The sequence below is a fragment of the Heptranchias perlo genome, chromosome 8 (assembly GCF_035084215.1).
Source record: "Heptranchias perlo isolate sHepPer1 chromosome 8, sHepPer1.hap1, whole genome shotgun sequence".
Taxonomy (NCBI): Eukaryota; Metazoa; Chordata; class Chondrichthyes; order Hexanchiformes; family Hexanchidae; genus Heptranchias; species Heptranchias perlo.
In genome coordinates, this window is record NC_090332.1 from 24,349,781 (window position 1) to 24,366,582 (window position 16,802).

A 16,802-nucleotide genomic window follows, 5' to 3' on the forward strand; every position below is an offset into this window, starting at 1 on the left:
ACACAGGTATGATGGACTAAATGGCCTTCTATGATTCTAAGTAGACAGATCAATGTGAATTTCTGGATTTCAATCCAGAAACTCATACCTGTTGCCCAGAAAGCAAGAAAGAAAGAGAGAAAGAACTTCCATTTATATATGAAACTAAGGCGAGAGCTTTAGAGAGCAGCAGCTAGATCATTACTTCTCAAAGACAGCAGAATAAAATGTGAGTTTGCTCAATTTGTTTTATTATTTTACTTTTGAGAACTTGTAGAAGCAGTATTTTTATACAAAGTTTTTATGAAGCGGAGTTGAACTATTCAAAGATTGGATGTAACAAGTGGCTGCATTGTCTACAGTCCTCCTGCAATTTACTGAACGTTCCCAATTTGGTATTCTGGATGATTATCATGCAGAGATGCTATCCCCATGGTAACAACTTAAGACTGTTCTAAGATGTTACCATAATCACACTCCTCTCTTATCTCCACTGCAGGAGACAAAGCCTTTACATATTGATTCCCCATCTCTCCCTCTCGTCCTGATATTCAATTTTACTGCACTTCTGAAATAACCAATTATGTAAAATACTTTGAGATGCGTCAAACCAAATGAAAGTACTATTGTTATATTATTATTCCCTTGAATTACACAGCTGATTCCTTTTAAAAACAAATAAGATTTTCTAACAAAACAAACTTGCTCATGTCAGTGAATTTCCATGGTATCATTAATATTGATCCAAAACTTTGTACAAAGGAGTAAACTACTCCCAAGACGCTTGCCTTTAATAACATGTGGAGCACAGTACAGTAAGTATCAAAAATCAAATGAAACTTTACTAGACAGTTAACAATTACACGCATCTCTTGCAGTGCAAAAGGGTTTCAGATCACTTCAAACATTGAAGTCTGTAACTCAAGAAAGAAAAATAAAGAAGTGGGGCATCATTCTGCTTTTGGGGAGTTTTTGGATGGGGTCAGTTCATGGAGGAGTCATTTCACAGAAAACTTAATTTCACAGTTGTCACATTGGCTACCAAAAATTATTGTGATGTGGTTTTTCATGGAGATCTTTTGTGTTTTTTTTTAAATAAAGATTTAAGAAAGGGTTTATTTAATCTCTGAGAGATCAGTGATGTGATGATGTCACTGCGTTATCTGTCTCAGTACTGAGCATGTCTGTTCACAAACCCAGTAAGGGATACAAAAGTCACTTTACCAGGATGACGATGCTCCCTATTATCCCCCAATTCTCTTCCCTTTTCTCTCTTCAAAGTCCTGAGATACTGTTCAATGGATGCCAGCATTCCTCTTGGTGCCTTGTCCTGTTGGTCATTTTTGTTTTGTCAACCTACTGAATATTGGCAGACTATTTAACTTTGGAGGGCCTCACTCAACATTCATATATGTACACTTTCCAGCATGAGTCACTGGACAGTGATCAGCGTTGGGAACCCTAGCCCAGTTTTCACCTCCCTAGCTCAGGGGTGCTGGGCCAATGGGAGCATCGCTACTGCTGACCCTGCCGATCGGATACTCAGTGCATATTAGGATTGAACCTGGAACATTTCTGGCCTGTATGGCTTAGGACCACACCATTTACCTGCTGAGCCAGTATATTGTTCTTTTAGTAGAGCTAGGTCTTTGCTCCCATGGTAAATGTGGTTGAAATGAGAGATTCAGCAGACTGGTGAACTGAATCTGTGTTCCACCACTCCATGGCACCGCATGTTGGAGATCCAAAGCATTGCTTCATCGTCATCAGAAAAACAACCGGTGCATATTAAGCAAATTGCATCAATAAACGAATGGAAAAGCAGTGAGACTCTGAAGGTAACAGACAATATGGGCTAAAGGTTTCCATTGTATTATTATCTTAATGTGCTCATACCAGACAGATTTGGTGGGGGGGGGGGGGGCACGTAGGTGGAGGCGAGGGGATGGGTGACAGAGCGGGTGAGCAATTAAAGCGGAGTGGCTCCATTTCCTACTCTGTTCCTGCCAGTCTTCGATTTTAACACTGCTTGCTTTGGTGGCGGACTCATGCATGGATGCTAATTGGGGTCCTTTGACGTCGATAGGATCACGATGGCATTTTAAATTGGGCTTGAGCGGGGAAGCTGCAGTGGCTTCCTCATCAGGGAGAAGCAGGTCAGCAGGAGTGCTCCTCCGGGTCCCAAAAGGAAAGTCGCCCTTTCTTCCCGCGAGACCCCCTCCCCCCCATTTACCTACAAGCTGGTGGGAGGCCAAGAGTCATTCAGTCTTACTCTGCCCGCAGCCGCTCTGCTCCCTGTTCCTGCTCGGAACGGAGAAAAGCAGGCCAGCAGCATTTAAATGAGGTCTGCAGTTATAAATCTATATTATGGCCTAATAGACATCTTTATAATTATGAAAGGGTTTGATAAGGTATTCGTAAAGAAGATGATTACACTTATGGTGGACTCCAAAACTAAGGGTCAAAAATGTAAGATAGTCACTAATAAATCCAATAAGGAATTCAGGAGAAACTTCTCGACCCAGAGAGTGGTGAGAATGTGGAGTGGTTGAGGCGAATACCATAGGGGAGGCAAGATAAGTACGTGAGGGAGAAAGGAATAGAAGGATATGCTGATAGGGTGAGATGAAGTAGGGAGGGCGAAGGTTCATGTGGAGCATAAACACTGGCATAGACCAGTTGGGCCGAACGGCCTGTTTCTCTGCTGTAAATTCTATGTAATTCTACCCCGGGTCTGAAACTTAGGCCAGTTTGATATTCAGAAGCTTACCTCGGACATTTGCTTTTGATAATTCTGAGGCAACAAAAATGCCACATTTACAGTCCAAAGCTGGTGCTGTTTTCTATCGTTAAACTAATGGCCAATTGGTGCTGTAGATAGCCTATGAGGTCACTCAAGCAGAGAAGCTCTGTTGACAAACAAATGTCACACTCCCTCCCCCAAATGATTCCAACATATTATATCCTGTTGATTCAGATAAAAGATGGAGGAAAACAGTGAAACACTGTATGAAATTACCCTCAGATTGTTATACTACCCATCAGTCTTTATTGTCCCTTTCTTCTCCTGTGGAGTGAATCTGCAGTGACTGGGGTTAAATGGCGATTCTTTGTCTGACAACAATGGCAGAGATTGACAGGTCTGGTTAAATGATTTACCAGTGAGTGTTAGCCTTTCACTAAAATTCAGGAGAGACGGAACAGGATGTGAAGAACCGAAACAGATAGCCCGGGCAACGCTGTACATGAAGAGAATAACAAAAAAAAACACTTAAATGCCCTGATAGCTCAGTGTGTTTACACAGTGAGTAACTGAACCATACAGGTCAGAAAGATGCAACTTTCAAGTCCTAGTCCGTACTGAGTCAGGTGATAGCATTCTGGACAAGGCAGTAACACCTAGTTTTAAGAAGGAGGCAACTGGTCAGGGCTCTGCTCCTGATCACTATTCATCAATCCATGCTGGAAATGTGTGTCTGTGGGGACATTGAGTAAGAACGGGATTGAGCTCTGGTGAGATGCCTCCTATGTTAAGTTTGATGTGGAGATGCCGGTGATGGACTGGGGTGGACAAATGTAAGGAGTCGCACAACACCAGGTTATAGTCCAACAGACTCCTTACATATGTTAAGTTTAGCCAGCTCATACTCACAGTCAAAGCTCAAACACATGTAACGGCCACTTAGGTAATGTACTCGGAGACAACTGGTGCTGTGGAACCATATTCCAGTAGGGGGTAACCGTCTTTGGCAAGGGAGAGGAAAAAATTATTGAAGGAGAAGAAAACAAACACAGGATAGTTCCTCTGTAAAAAAAAAAATCTGACTTTGGAATATTGAGAGAGAACAACAATTTTTATTTTAGATTGAGTTAAAGAGCAAATAATGGGATCTCCATATAACTTACGCAGCCAGTAGTTTGGAGAAGGTTCCCAGAGGGGCAACCGCCTGTCATGGAACTATGCCCCATCATGGAAGCAACATCTGGCGAGGAGAAAATTGGCAAGGAATAAAAGATTTTTTAAAAAGCAAACAAATGGCTTCATCACCTCCCAAGTGGTTGTCTTTTATATGCAAACTGTGACAGTAAATGTTGACAGGCTATTCAACTGTGGGGTCATGATAGTTGAGTGAAATCCAGTCCATGCTTGATGTTCGCACATGCATACTTTCTAACAGGAGTTGCTGAAAAGAATTCCTGGCTCATTTTCCTTCTCTACCTCAGGGGCACTGTGACATCCCAATCTGCTGCCCTAGCTGAGATCAGATGAATTGGTAAAGACTGGGATTGAAGGTGGACTTTCCTGATATTGCACCAGGCAGTGCATTTACCCACTAAGACATCGGAGGGGGAGGTGGAGTGGTAGTACGTGGAATCCTGTGTAGCCCAGGAACGTGCTCTAATTTCTACTGAGGTATAAGGAGGTGGGCAGAATAAGTACCCTGTCCAGAAACACCTTGATTTTAAAATTCTCATCCTTTTGTTCAAATCCCTCCATGGCCTCGCTCCTCCCTTTCTCTGTAACTTCCTCCAGTCCTACAACCCTCTGAGATCTCTGCTCTGCTCCAATTCTGGCCCCTTGCCCATCCCCGATTTTCATCGCTCCACCATTGGCAACCGTGCCTTCAGCTTCCTAGGCCCCAAACTCTGTAATTCCCTCCCTAAACGTCTCCGCCTCTCTGCCTGTCTCTCCTCCTTTAAGTCGCTCCATAAAACCTACCTCTTTGACCGTCCTAATATCTCTTTATGTGGCTTGGTGTCAAATATTGTCTGATAACGCTCCTGTGAAGCGCCTTGGGACGTTTCTACTATGTTAAAGGTGCTATATAAATGCAAGTTGTTGTTGTGGTAAGTTTAAATTGTTGCCAACTGACACAAGGCTCTGCATCTTTGCAGTTAGATACCTTGTTGCCGATGGGCTGCGATGAAAATTTGCATTGGAAGAGTTGCTTTCCATATCCCTTCTTCTCTTATAATCTTCCTTTTCTAGTGAACTCTTGCAAATGGTAAACGTACAGTTAGTATTCTGGTGATTATTTGGCTGATGTTGTTTGGACATTTCCTACATCGTTTGATGCCAAAAAAAAAAACCAAGATGAAACAGAAAAAAAAAGCACAAAATATACTTTATCTCAAACAGCTTCTGCTCCTTTGCACATGGAACTTCCATTTAAATCATGTGTGTGGGCTGAATGCGCAGCACAATCCTGGAAATCGTGCAAAAGACTGATTTAAATACAATTTCTATAGCATTGATTATGGTAATGAAGTTCTCATACATTTTGTACTAGAGCACTTTAGGTCTTTAAACAAAAATACCATGCTTTGATGCCCACCCAATTTCATGGCCCCTGCACCCACGTTCCAGTTTATGGGACTGATCCCGCCAGCCAGAAAATCTGCCCTTGTGCGTTTTGATAGTTTGTATTTCTTGTCACAGAGTAGACAGTAAGTATAAAAAAAAAATTCAAGGTTATACTTTTCTTGTTATATCATGGCTGATAATTTAACTTACTTTAAATGTAGATTAAAATACAAATGTAGCATATCTAACCTTTCCCTCAGTATCGTTTGACTTACTTTAAATGTGGATTAAAATACAAATGTAACATTTCTAACCTTTCCTCCAGTATCTGTAAACACATTATGCAACTATTTCTGACACTGCTTATGGATTCCAGCTGCACACATTGACCAAATTTAAGTAAACCTTACTTATGCCAAGCCGACAAAGAATTCACACCATCTAAACTTCCAACAACACCTTTCAGACCAAATAAAACATTCCTTTACTGAATTGAAATAAACAGCAAGCAGACTTCCAGCATATATCTATCATCACTTTACTCAGAGTGCAATGTTTTGGCAGTAACAGCACATCATACACGGCAGCAGTTAAGTTCACTACTTTACCAAAAGAATATTTCAAGTACACCACAGCTATGCTCAACACAAGCATTAGAAACAAGTGTTAAATATTAAATAACATGCAAGATAAAGCACAAAATGAAGCAATCTTGCTTTGTTTGGAGTTTCAATGTGCCAACTTTTTTTTTCTCTTTCAGTTCCTTTAAGGGCCTTCTGCTTTTGGCTCCAAAGCCTAGGCCTCTGGCTGAGGTAATGTAACATTTATGTGATGCAGCTGTTCAGAAGAGGAAGCACATTGCGAGTTGAAATAAAGACAGAGGTGCAGAATTGCATTTCAACAGGGGGCAAATGATTGCAGTCCTACATCCTGTTTATGACCAGACATGGGAGTGATAAGAACACAGGAAAAGGGATACACACCATACACTTCTGTGAAATGCGTGATGCATTATCATTGATTTGTCACTATCGGTCTAAGCTACCTATTTTTATCCACACTACACTAATAACTGTCAGCGATGCACGGTGCCATTAAGCTCTTTGGCCTTGAGCACTGAGCTACTTCAGACCTTGAGGCATTGAAGTATTTCTTCACCTGCAGGTGAGTTTGTTTCAAATCTATAGGAAGCCTGTGGGACACGCTGCATGACTGTGCTAATGCTGCCGACTCCTGATACGCAGGTCTTGCATAGCCATAGAAACATAGAAAATAGGAGCAAGAGTAGGCCATTCGGCCCTTTCGGCCTGCTCCGCCATTCAAAATGATCATGGCTGATCGCCTAACTCAGTACCCTGTTCCCGCTTTTTTCCCATATCCCTTGATCCCTTTAACATTAAGAAATATATCCATCTCCTTCTTGAATACATCTAATGACTTGGCCTCCACTGCCTTCTGTGGTAGAGAATTCCATAGGTTCACCACCCTCTGAGTGAAGAAATTTCTCCTCATCTCTGTTCTAAATGGCATACCCCGTATCCTGAGTCTGTGACCCCTGGTTCTGGACTCCCCAGCCATCGGGAACATCCTCCCTGCATCTAGTCTGTCAAGTCCTGTTAGAATTTTATATGTTTCGATGAGATCACCTCTCATTCTTCTAAACTCTAGTGAATATAGGCCTAGTCGACCCAATCTCTCCTCATACGTCAGTCCTGCCATCCCAGGAATCAGTCTGGTAAACCTTCGTTGCACTCCCTCCATGGCAAGGACATCCTTCCTCAGATAAGCCAGTGCTATCCCTGAAGTAAACTTGCTGGATTTGGAAAGGATGGCAGCCAGGAAAATCCACTGGGGTCAAAGTTCAACATAGCTGCACCCAATGACAAATTTAGCAGTGGGAAGGCCTGTACCCAATTTGCACGTGTGCTCTGGTCACTGCTAAATTTGGCAGGGCCTTTTTTTTAGGCGGTCATGGCGGCCACCTGAGGTGAACACAGTCCTCACTTCAATATTGAAATGAGGCTCCCGCGCCCAATATCGGATCCAATCCTGAAGTCGGGGAAAAGTAGGGCTGCGTCAGGCTGCCCGATTATGATGATGTAGCCCAAGGATGAATTTAGCATGGTACTCGGGCCTCACAGTTCTGGCGCGCCTTGGCTGTGCGGCGCACGGATTGCACTTGGAATAAAAACAGAAAATGCTGGAAAAGCTCAGCAAGTGAGGCATCATCTGTGGAGAAAGAAACAGAGTTAATGTTTCAGGTCAAAGACCTTTGGTCAGAAGACCTTTAGTTACACCTGGATTTGACTGCTAAAGAATTTAGGCCCATTGTTTTTTACTGGGCCTTCACGGCAAATTCAACAAGATTACTTTGGAGTTGCAGCCGACTGTATGAGACCCACGTGTCGACAGCACTAGCATGGCCTTGAACTCGATATAAAAGCAGTTATAGTGTACAAAAACGGCAGCTGAAATTTCCCCCCTACTATTCACGGTGCATAGGGATAAATTCCATACACCCTTCTGTGGTTGGGAGAGGTCAGTATAAAAAGATACATTGGTATATGCTGAGCTAGTAAACTTTTTATTCAGTGCCAACTGATACAGAGGCTACATTTTATTAGTGTTGCAACACTACTAAATTGTGTCATTTTCTCAGCATTATTTGCTGCCAAATAAAATTGATTTTTTTTTCTCGATGCCGGTGGCGTTCAGAATGAAATGCTGATGCAAATAATTCAATGAAACTTGAGCACCAGGGCCTAGTAGTGAAACCAAAAATGTCTATAGTTTTCTTACACCTTACTTATAACAGTAAATGGCAGGCAAATCAATCCATGATTCATTTCCGATTCATTGTAAAATACGTGATTTCAAACCTTAGCTTCAGTGAAACTCACTTTTTGGTGAGTTTCCGAAGGTCTGCAGTCAAAGATGAAAAAATATTGTTCTCCAAACATTCTGCCTACTCTTCTGAAGGTGATGACTCGTGGAGGAAAGGTCCACAGGCTTAGCAGCCCATTAGTAACTCACCGAACATGGCCGCTCTTCATGTGTGAGTCTCGGCAGGTTATTCAATTGTGGAAGATATGACAGCTGAGCCCAATCCCACCCTCACTTGTTGTTTACAAATATGCACTGTCAAGTTGCTGGATAACAGCTGTGGCTTGCTTTTAACATTGTAATCCAGGGATGCTGAGACCAATTTTAGATGTTCTGACAAATTACTGAACTCAGATAAAACCTGATCTGTATGCCTTAGTATCACATCACATGATACACTCATCAACGACGTCATTGGACAGCTATGAGAAGTGAGGCCAACTTTGCTTTCTTGGCACCATCATTCACAATGATAAAGAACTGTCTGCGACAGCCAAAAAAACATGGGGGTCGATTTTAGGATGGCAGAGTGGGTGCGTTCGTGGCAGGGGGGGGGGTTCCTAAAATTGGGGAATCCCGGAGCGTGTCCGGAGCCTGGCTCCAACCCACCCACTTCCGGGTTCCCCAATGACGCGAATTGGTGCGCGCACAGCCCCCGCATGCGAGACTCTCACCGGCAATTAAAGCCGGCGGGATGACAGTTTAGATAGTTAGGGAGGTACTTGAGGTCGTTGACAGACCTCATTGGAAGAGATTTTAGCAGGGGTGTGATTTTGGACTCTCCTCAGCATGTTTCCCATGCTGTGGGAAACACTCCCTGTTGTTGCAGACGTGTTTCAGTCAGCAGCCATTGGGAGGTGCAGAGGATTCCTTGACAGTTTGGGGGAATACCTCATTCATTGCAGCAGGGCACTCATTCACCTCAGACAAAGTTTTGCCTGCCACACCATTGTCTCCACACTCAAAATTATTACATCATACCCTAAACTCTGCTGTCCAAACACATTTACCTACTTTGTGGACCCCCTCACACTCACACCGTCAGGATGGGGGGACGGGGGGTTTCATAGCTGCATTCATCACTCCATTGGAGGACGAGCAACATCACCAGCCCGCCAGGCACACCGTCCACCTCCGCCACGTGGAGCTACACAACACAGTGCTACACTACAGGCACCTGAACAAAGTAGTCGTGCAAATACACATACACTCACTGTAGGGTGACCCAATGGGTGGCATCAAGGGTGTTCATGGAGAACCTCATGAAAGGGTCTTTTGCACAAACCAGTCAAGAATGGCCAAGACGTGACAATAGTGGTGACAATATAATATGTAATGTGAGTTGATCAGAAATCAAATATAAGTAAAAACCATGACAAACCCTCAAACACCCTTGTGCATCCCCTTCATGCTCACGACACGTTTGCCTTACGCTTCCTACTGCACATACGTGATGCATGCTCTGTGGCTGCAGCACAGGTAGTGGCAGGTGGGGTGAGGCTGACCGTGAAAGAGATGCATGAGAGGGTGAGTATGAGGCAGAGCCATGAGATTGTATGAGGATTGGGTTGAGTGGTAGTGGTGGGATGAGTACTGGCGAGGTGAGGAAGTGCAGGTAAGATGAAGATGAGGGTTCAGTGAGTGTGAGGGGTGATGTGATAGAGTAGTATTGGCAGTGCAGAAGGAGACGTGGAGTGGGGGCGGTGATGTGGCAGACGGATTGTAGGGGAATGAGTAAGAGTACTCACTTCAGCTGGCCTGTTTCGGTCATTGAAGTGCCTCCTGCACTGTATGCAGGTGCGTGATATGTTGGTGATGCTGATGACCTCCTTTGCCACCTCGAGCCAGGCCTTCATGATGGCAGAGGCAGGCCACTTCCTCCTGTCCGCCGGGTGGAAGAATCTCCCTCCTCCTCACCCCTTCCAGTAAGACCTGGAGTGGGGCATCATTAAACCTGGGAGCAGCCTTTCCCCTGGGCTGCTCCATGCTGTAAATTTGCCTATTTTCTGCAGCATCAGTCAGTGGAGGACTGCCTCTTTAAATAGGGCTCCTCGAGCTGAACAGCTGTGCGCAGTCCGCCCGCTGCGCAGCTTTCCAGCGCGAAACCCGAAAGCCAAGGTAAGTGGCTTCAATTTACTTACGATCGCGTGCCAAACCCACCGATTTCACTGGGCGCGTTACCCATGCTTTCTACAAGATACCTGTCTACCGCTTGTCTGAAACCTTCTCACTCCTAGCTATACTGCAATCAAAAGATTTTTTGGAATATCTACCCATAGCCTAGATTACTGGAATATAGCCAGTGTGTGCATGTGTGTGTATGGGGCACAACAACAACAACAACAACAACAACAACAAACAAACAAACAAACAAACAAACAAACAAACAAACAACCAACCAACCAACCAACCAACCAAACAAAAGCTTGCATTTATATAGCACCTTTAACATGGTGAAACGTCCCAAGGCGCTTCATAGGAGCGATTATCAAACAAAATTTGACACTGAGCCACATAAAGAGATATTAGGACAGGTGACCTAAAGCTTGGTCAAAGAGGTAGGTTTTAAGGAACATCTTAAAGGAGGAGAGAGATGTAGAGAGGCGGGGAGGTTTAGGGAGGGAATTCCAGGTCTTCGGGCCTAGGTAGCTGAAGACACGGCCACCAAAGCAGGGAAGTATGAGCTAGCACATTATTGCTTCACTGTGCATGCAATGTGCTTGTGGATTTTTAAACCCTGCTTTTTTTTTGCACTTTTGTATGGCCTGTTTGACTATGAATGAACACAAACATGTCAGTGGGAGGGCTTGAGTCAAGTGGGATGCAGGCAGGCTGGTGGTATCTTGTCTTTTTCTCCTTGTTTTCATGGAAAGCAAGTTGAAGAACCAAGGTCCATAGTGTAGGACACCACCAAGGTACAAAAGAGGGAGAGCAAAGACACGGTAAATCGAGAAGCAATGTATGTGCCAAACTTGGCTTCTTCATGGCAGGAAGGAAAGCAATAACAAAGGTGTTAACGAGTTCCACAATTGTGATGCATCTGCACACTTTAACTACAAGTTCTAAAATGATCTATTCCCTGTCTGAAATTCAATCATTTATACTGAGCAGCACAAATGATGACGGTGAAGAGGTTAAAGGCACAAGATAAAGGCCCTGATTGTAACTCCGACCAGTTGTCAGCGGGTGAGCAGCGGTGTGAGTTCACTCCAGAAATGAGCCCCAGGGTATTCCGAGTGGGAAGTGACTGCCTGGAAGTGGTGGAAAATTGAGCAGCCCAGAGGCTGCCCGCTGACGGCAGGTATGTGGGGGGGAATCAGCTGTTGGGGCCAAGGTCCCATGATTGGAGGTTGGCCAGTGAAGCCTAAGCTATCCTTGTGGGAGCATTACAGCTCCTCCTGGCCCCACAAGGAAGGTAAGAAAAAATATAACAACTTACCTTTGTGGGTCTCTTCTGACCCCGATCCTCTTAGATGCTGGGTTGGCCTGACGGCCTGACAGCTCACTGATGCTTCCAGCTCAGGACAGCGAATTAAAATTGCAGTCAGGAGCGGGACCTGACACGCATTTGTTAAAAAGGACCCCACTGGCTTTGGGTGGGTGTCCTTGCTGCCTGCTCAGTTGAGCAGCTGAAAACCGGGGAAAGTGAGCTCCTAGCTTTTCTTAAGTGACCTGGGTGAGTTTAACTGCTCATCTGCCCTGTTTCCGCCAGCTGGTAGGGTTAAAATCACCCCCAAAAATTCCATGGAAGCAAATCAGTAGAAATTGAAAATGGCAGTTAATTACCCCAATTACATCTTTAAAAATGTTCCAAAACATAATTATTACAAACAGTGGATTACCCATGGTATTGCTTATAAGTAGTGAGGGGGCTGGGCTGACAATGCTATTTTTTTTATGGTTCTGGGATCTGATTAGTTCTTGTGAAGCATGTGACAGTTAATACCACATGATTAGCATGGGCAGGTCAGAAAGCCATGAGAAACTCTACATACATCTGTTCATTCATACACGGGTTAGATGAGGAAGGGTGGGAGGAGGCTTGTGTGGAGCATAAACACTGGCATGGACCTGTTGGGCCGAATGGCCTGTTTCTGTGCTGCACATTCTATGTAATTCTACGTAATACAGATATCAAACTTTTTGTTAGTAAGATTGAGGAAATGATCAGCAGTGTTGGATACTCTTGATTTGGCACTATTGTGTTTGTATCTTGTAATGAACTCCTATATCCTAGCAGTACAATTGTAGATCCATGAAAAACTGGGGTCCTGCTGTTTAAGGGGAGGCGGGGAACATGCCAGTGAGGCTGAAAATTGCCAAAGAACTCGGCAAGGTTGGGGATTCAGAGGTCCTGCCGGACTTAATGGCAGGACCTCAGTAACATTTTTTAACTCTGTTCCTTGCCCGGCAGCCAGCCAAATGGACAGCCTGGCCAACGGGCAGGAGGGAAGACCAGTGGCAGGAGGCCACACCCGCAGACCCTTGGGGATGGTCCCCGGCAATCAGGAACAGGGAGAGAGCCCACGATCGGGAGGGGGGAGAAAGCCCGTGATCGGGGGCCTGATTTAAATATGTTAATGAAGTGTCCCACCTCTCCACGGTGGGACACTTGGACACCCCGATATGCAACGGTGTAAGAAAGGCAGCGGGCACATGTGCGCTGTGTTGGGGTCGCGTTCCCCATATTTAACTCTTTAACCCCACCGTCCCCGACCCTCTCCCAACCCTAGTGGGTGGGGGGTTAATATTGAGGCCCGGGTCACTGTTTCTGTCACTGTGATAAAGGAGCTAGATTTTGTAGTTTAAGTATCAGGAGCTGATTAGCAGATGCCAGTCTCCTGAATCTGACCAAAACAAGCGCCAGTATAAAAGCAGCTTAACAGGGTTTAAGCATTTGATTCCCAACTAGTTGAGCAGTATTTCCAGGACCAATGCCACATCCCTCTCCTTCCATTTGCAAGATTTTTTTTCCCATTTCCACAATAGCCTCTCCATCGAGCACCTTTTCCTGACGAAGCAGGTTATCATGGTATCATTGTATTTTACAGCACAGAAGGAGGCCATTTGGCCCATTGTGCCTGTGCTGGCTCTTTGGTAGAGCTATCTAATTAGTCCCACTCCCCTGGTCTTTCCCCATAGCCCTGTAAATTTTTTTCCTTCAAGTATTTATCCAATTCACTTTTGAAAGTTATTATTGAATCTGCTTCCGCCATCCTTTCAGGCAGTGCATTCCAGATCATAACAACTCTGCGTAAAAAAATATTTCCTCATGTCACCTCTGGTTCTTTTGCCAATCACCTTAAATCTGTGTCCTCTGGTTACTGACCCTTCTGCCACTGAAACAGTTTGTCCTTATTTACTCGATCAAAACCGTTCATGATTTTGAACACCTCTATCAAATCTCCTCTTAGACTTCTCTGCTCTAAGGAGAACAATCCAAGCTTCTCCAGTCTCTCCACATAACTGAAGTCCCTCATCCCTGATATCATTCTAGTAAATCCCCTCTGCACCCTCTCTAAGACCTTGACATCCTTCCTAAAATGTGGTGCGCAGAATTAAACACAATACTCCAGCTGAGGCCTAACCAGTGTTTTATAAAGGTTAAGCATAACTTCTTTGCTTTTGTAGTTTATGCCTGTATTAATGAAGTCCAGGTTTTTTTAACAGCCTTTTCAAGTTGTCCTGCCATCTTCAAAGATTTGTGTATGAGCACCCCCAGGTCTCTCTTTTCCTGTGCCCCCTTTAAAATTGCACCATTTAGTTTATATTGCCTCTCCTCATTCTTCCTACCAAAATGTATCACTTCACGCTTCTCTGTGTTAAATTTCATCTGCCATGTGTCTGCCTATTTCACCAGTCTATGTCCGCCTGAAGTCTATTACTATCCTCCACATTGTTTACTACATTTCCAAGTTTTGTGTCATCTGCAAACTTTGAAATTATACCCAAGTCCAGATCATTAATATATATCAAAAGGTTGGGTGATTTGTTCTTAGGCCTCTGCCAAGTTTTCAGTCCAAGGGTTGCCTGTAACAACTTGCTAGTGCCAGCTAGATGAGCTTTTGACAGGTCTCACTTAGATTGTTGGATGGAGTTATGAGGAAATAGGATATTCTGAGAGAGAAAACAAAATGGATGTCATTTACTGGATCGACTTAGGTTACGTCACTCTCTGTGGTGTCCAACAGTGCAACAGCATTCAAAGAGGGAGCGTGGAGAAGCCTGCAGCCCAGAAGACTTGTTGGGGAGAGGGAAGGATATAATTGTACAATGCAGTTACAGGACTGGTGTACAATGTATCCTAAAAACCTGAGTCTGACCTGAAGAGCATGAAGGGCCAAGTGATTAAAAATGTGAGCAATAAAAACAGTATATGTCCATCGGCATCTGTACAGAAAAGACAGGTTTTGGGTGTGGACTCTGTCTGAACTGGAAACTGGAAGATAAGCAGGTTTCTGTAAGGCATCCAAGCTCTTTACTGTCAAGCAGAGAAATTATCCAGAAGTATTTTATTATAAAGCATTCTGACTCTTATTTGAACTGCCATCTTTGAGACTCTTTATCGTGGCTGTTGTTTGTATGCAGAAATTTCTGTTTCGATTCTGAAGTGGGATAAACATTTGAAACAACAGAAACTGAGACTCACCATTAAACTGGAAATGGCAGCACTTTAAGTGCAAATGTGTGCAGCCCCTATCTAAGTTAACATTTATTTTGAATGTGGCATTTGTGCAAAAAAGATGCAAAATCTAGGTTTTTTATTGAACTTCCTCTCATTGAGATTGGGTATTGAAAGGAGTGAAAATGTGTTTTCTTTTTGTTGCCCAATTAGCAGAGTTGCTGCATTGAAGACGCAGGTTATGATGCTGCTGTAACACATGGCTGACTGTGCTGGTTGAAGGAAATGTGAGTAATGTTGTTCTGTAAGTGCAATTAAGGATCAATGCATGTGATGCAAGCAATTATGCCGATTTGACAGCTGTACAATTCTGCTTGTGTCACCAACAGACCCAATTTCAGTAATGTAGAACATTGTTGGTGGCCTAGGTTGTTGCAAAAGGTGAAACCCTCATTTTATCCCCATAGTTTTTGTTTCAGGTACAGAGCATTCCACTCATGTGAACATAGTACGTACCAGTTAAAGGGGACTGTCATGAAAAATCTATTATTGTTCGTAGATGGGGAAAGCATTTAGCCTGTAGTTGTATGGTAGGTCACTGTTAAGAAAATAATTTGTTTATCATAAAATGTTTCTTTTTAAAATATTGATCAAGGGCAAATATTAATGTTTTTGTTTTTCTGACCTGTACAGTCATTCCCCAGCTCAGTTAATCTTAAACACTCATGGTTTACAATTGTAAACAATTTTACAACACCAAGTTATAGTCCAGCAATTTTATTTTAAATTCACAAGCTTTCGGAGATTTTCTCCTTCCTCAGGCAAATGTTTCAAGATCTGGTTTAGGACAGAGTGAAGCTCCCTCTGAACTACCTTAACATGTCAAATGAAATAAATGCCACTGAACAGTGTGACATTTCCATCACCCACCACTTGTGCAGCCCGTTTTTACATTGATAGTGTTTTTATATTGTGCCATCAGGCAGCAGGCTGTACTTCTCCCACGATCAATGGCACATCTCACATCCTTTATTTTGCAGGGTATTTTTCCAACTTCTATAGGTAGCCTCTTCATCAAACACCATTTCCTGACAGCTAAAGCAGGCAGGTGATTTATTCTTCAACCTCAACAACAGCAACAACTTGCATTTATATAGCATCCTTAACATAGTAAAACGTCCCATGGTACTTCACAGGAGCGTTATCAAACAAAATTTGAGCCACATAAGGAAATAATAGGAAAGGAAGAGGTAGGTTTTAAGGAGCGTCTCAAGGGAGGAGCGAGAGGTAGAGAGGCGGAGAGATTTAGGGAGGGAATTCCAGAGCTTAGGGTCTAGGCAGCTGAAGGCACGGCCGCCAATGGCGGAGCGATTAAAATTGGGGACGCATAAGAGGCCAGAAGTAGAGGAGCGCAGAGATCTTGGAGGGTTGTAGGGCTTGGATGAAGTATTAGAGGTAACCAACGCCTGTGGAACTGTACATAGGGAGGAATTGACCCCTTCAACAGAGAAGGTGAGTACTGCTGAGAAGAATATAATGAAGGTATTTCTGAAGATTTCTGTACCATTAGCAGCAAAGATCAATGTCTTTGTTTTTTCTGACCTGTACAGACATTGGTAAAAGTCAGTGCTCAGAAGCACGGGTCCAGATCCATGACTTGCAAACTATGGTATATGTGGAATTGTTTGTGTGCTGCTACCAGTGTAATGTAAATGGAGAGGAGTCAACAGCACCAGCCATTTTGTAATATGAAGGGGCTATCAGATGGCTCAGCTGCTATCAGGAATTGACTGGGCGGGAGCTGCGGGAAAGTACCTGTGTCCTACTGTTCTTTGACAAGGAGCTAATGTACCACACCGTAGGGCTGCACTAATCCCTATACAAAATAATATGTTTGCCTGAGGTGAACAATTGGACAAAGGGAATGTTTTGTTCATTGTGGGGATGGGGGTGGCGATGGTGTTCCCATTAAGACCGTTGTATTGTACTGATTAAGTAGCTACATACCACTAA

General features: G+C 43.8%; 1 long non-coding RNA gene across 3 annotated transcripts in view; it reads left to right on the forward strand.

The window, feature by feature from the left end:
* The window catches only part of LOC137324487 (uncharacterized), a 45,787-nt gene that overhangs the window by 17,214 nt on the left and 11,771 nt on the right, over positions 1–16,802 (forward strand). Inside the window, exons 2-3 of one of the 3 annotated variants that reach the window (XR_010963634.1) lie at positions 6,045–6,448; positions 15,003–15,076. This is a non-coding gene — a long non-coding RNA (uncharacterized lncRNA). The remainder of the gene's footprint in view (positions 1–6,044; positions 6,449–15,002; positions 15,077–16,802) is intronic. The other 2 variants (XR_010963633.1, XR_010963635.1) reach the window with 2 other exon arrangements.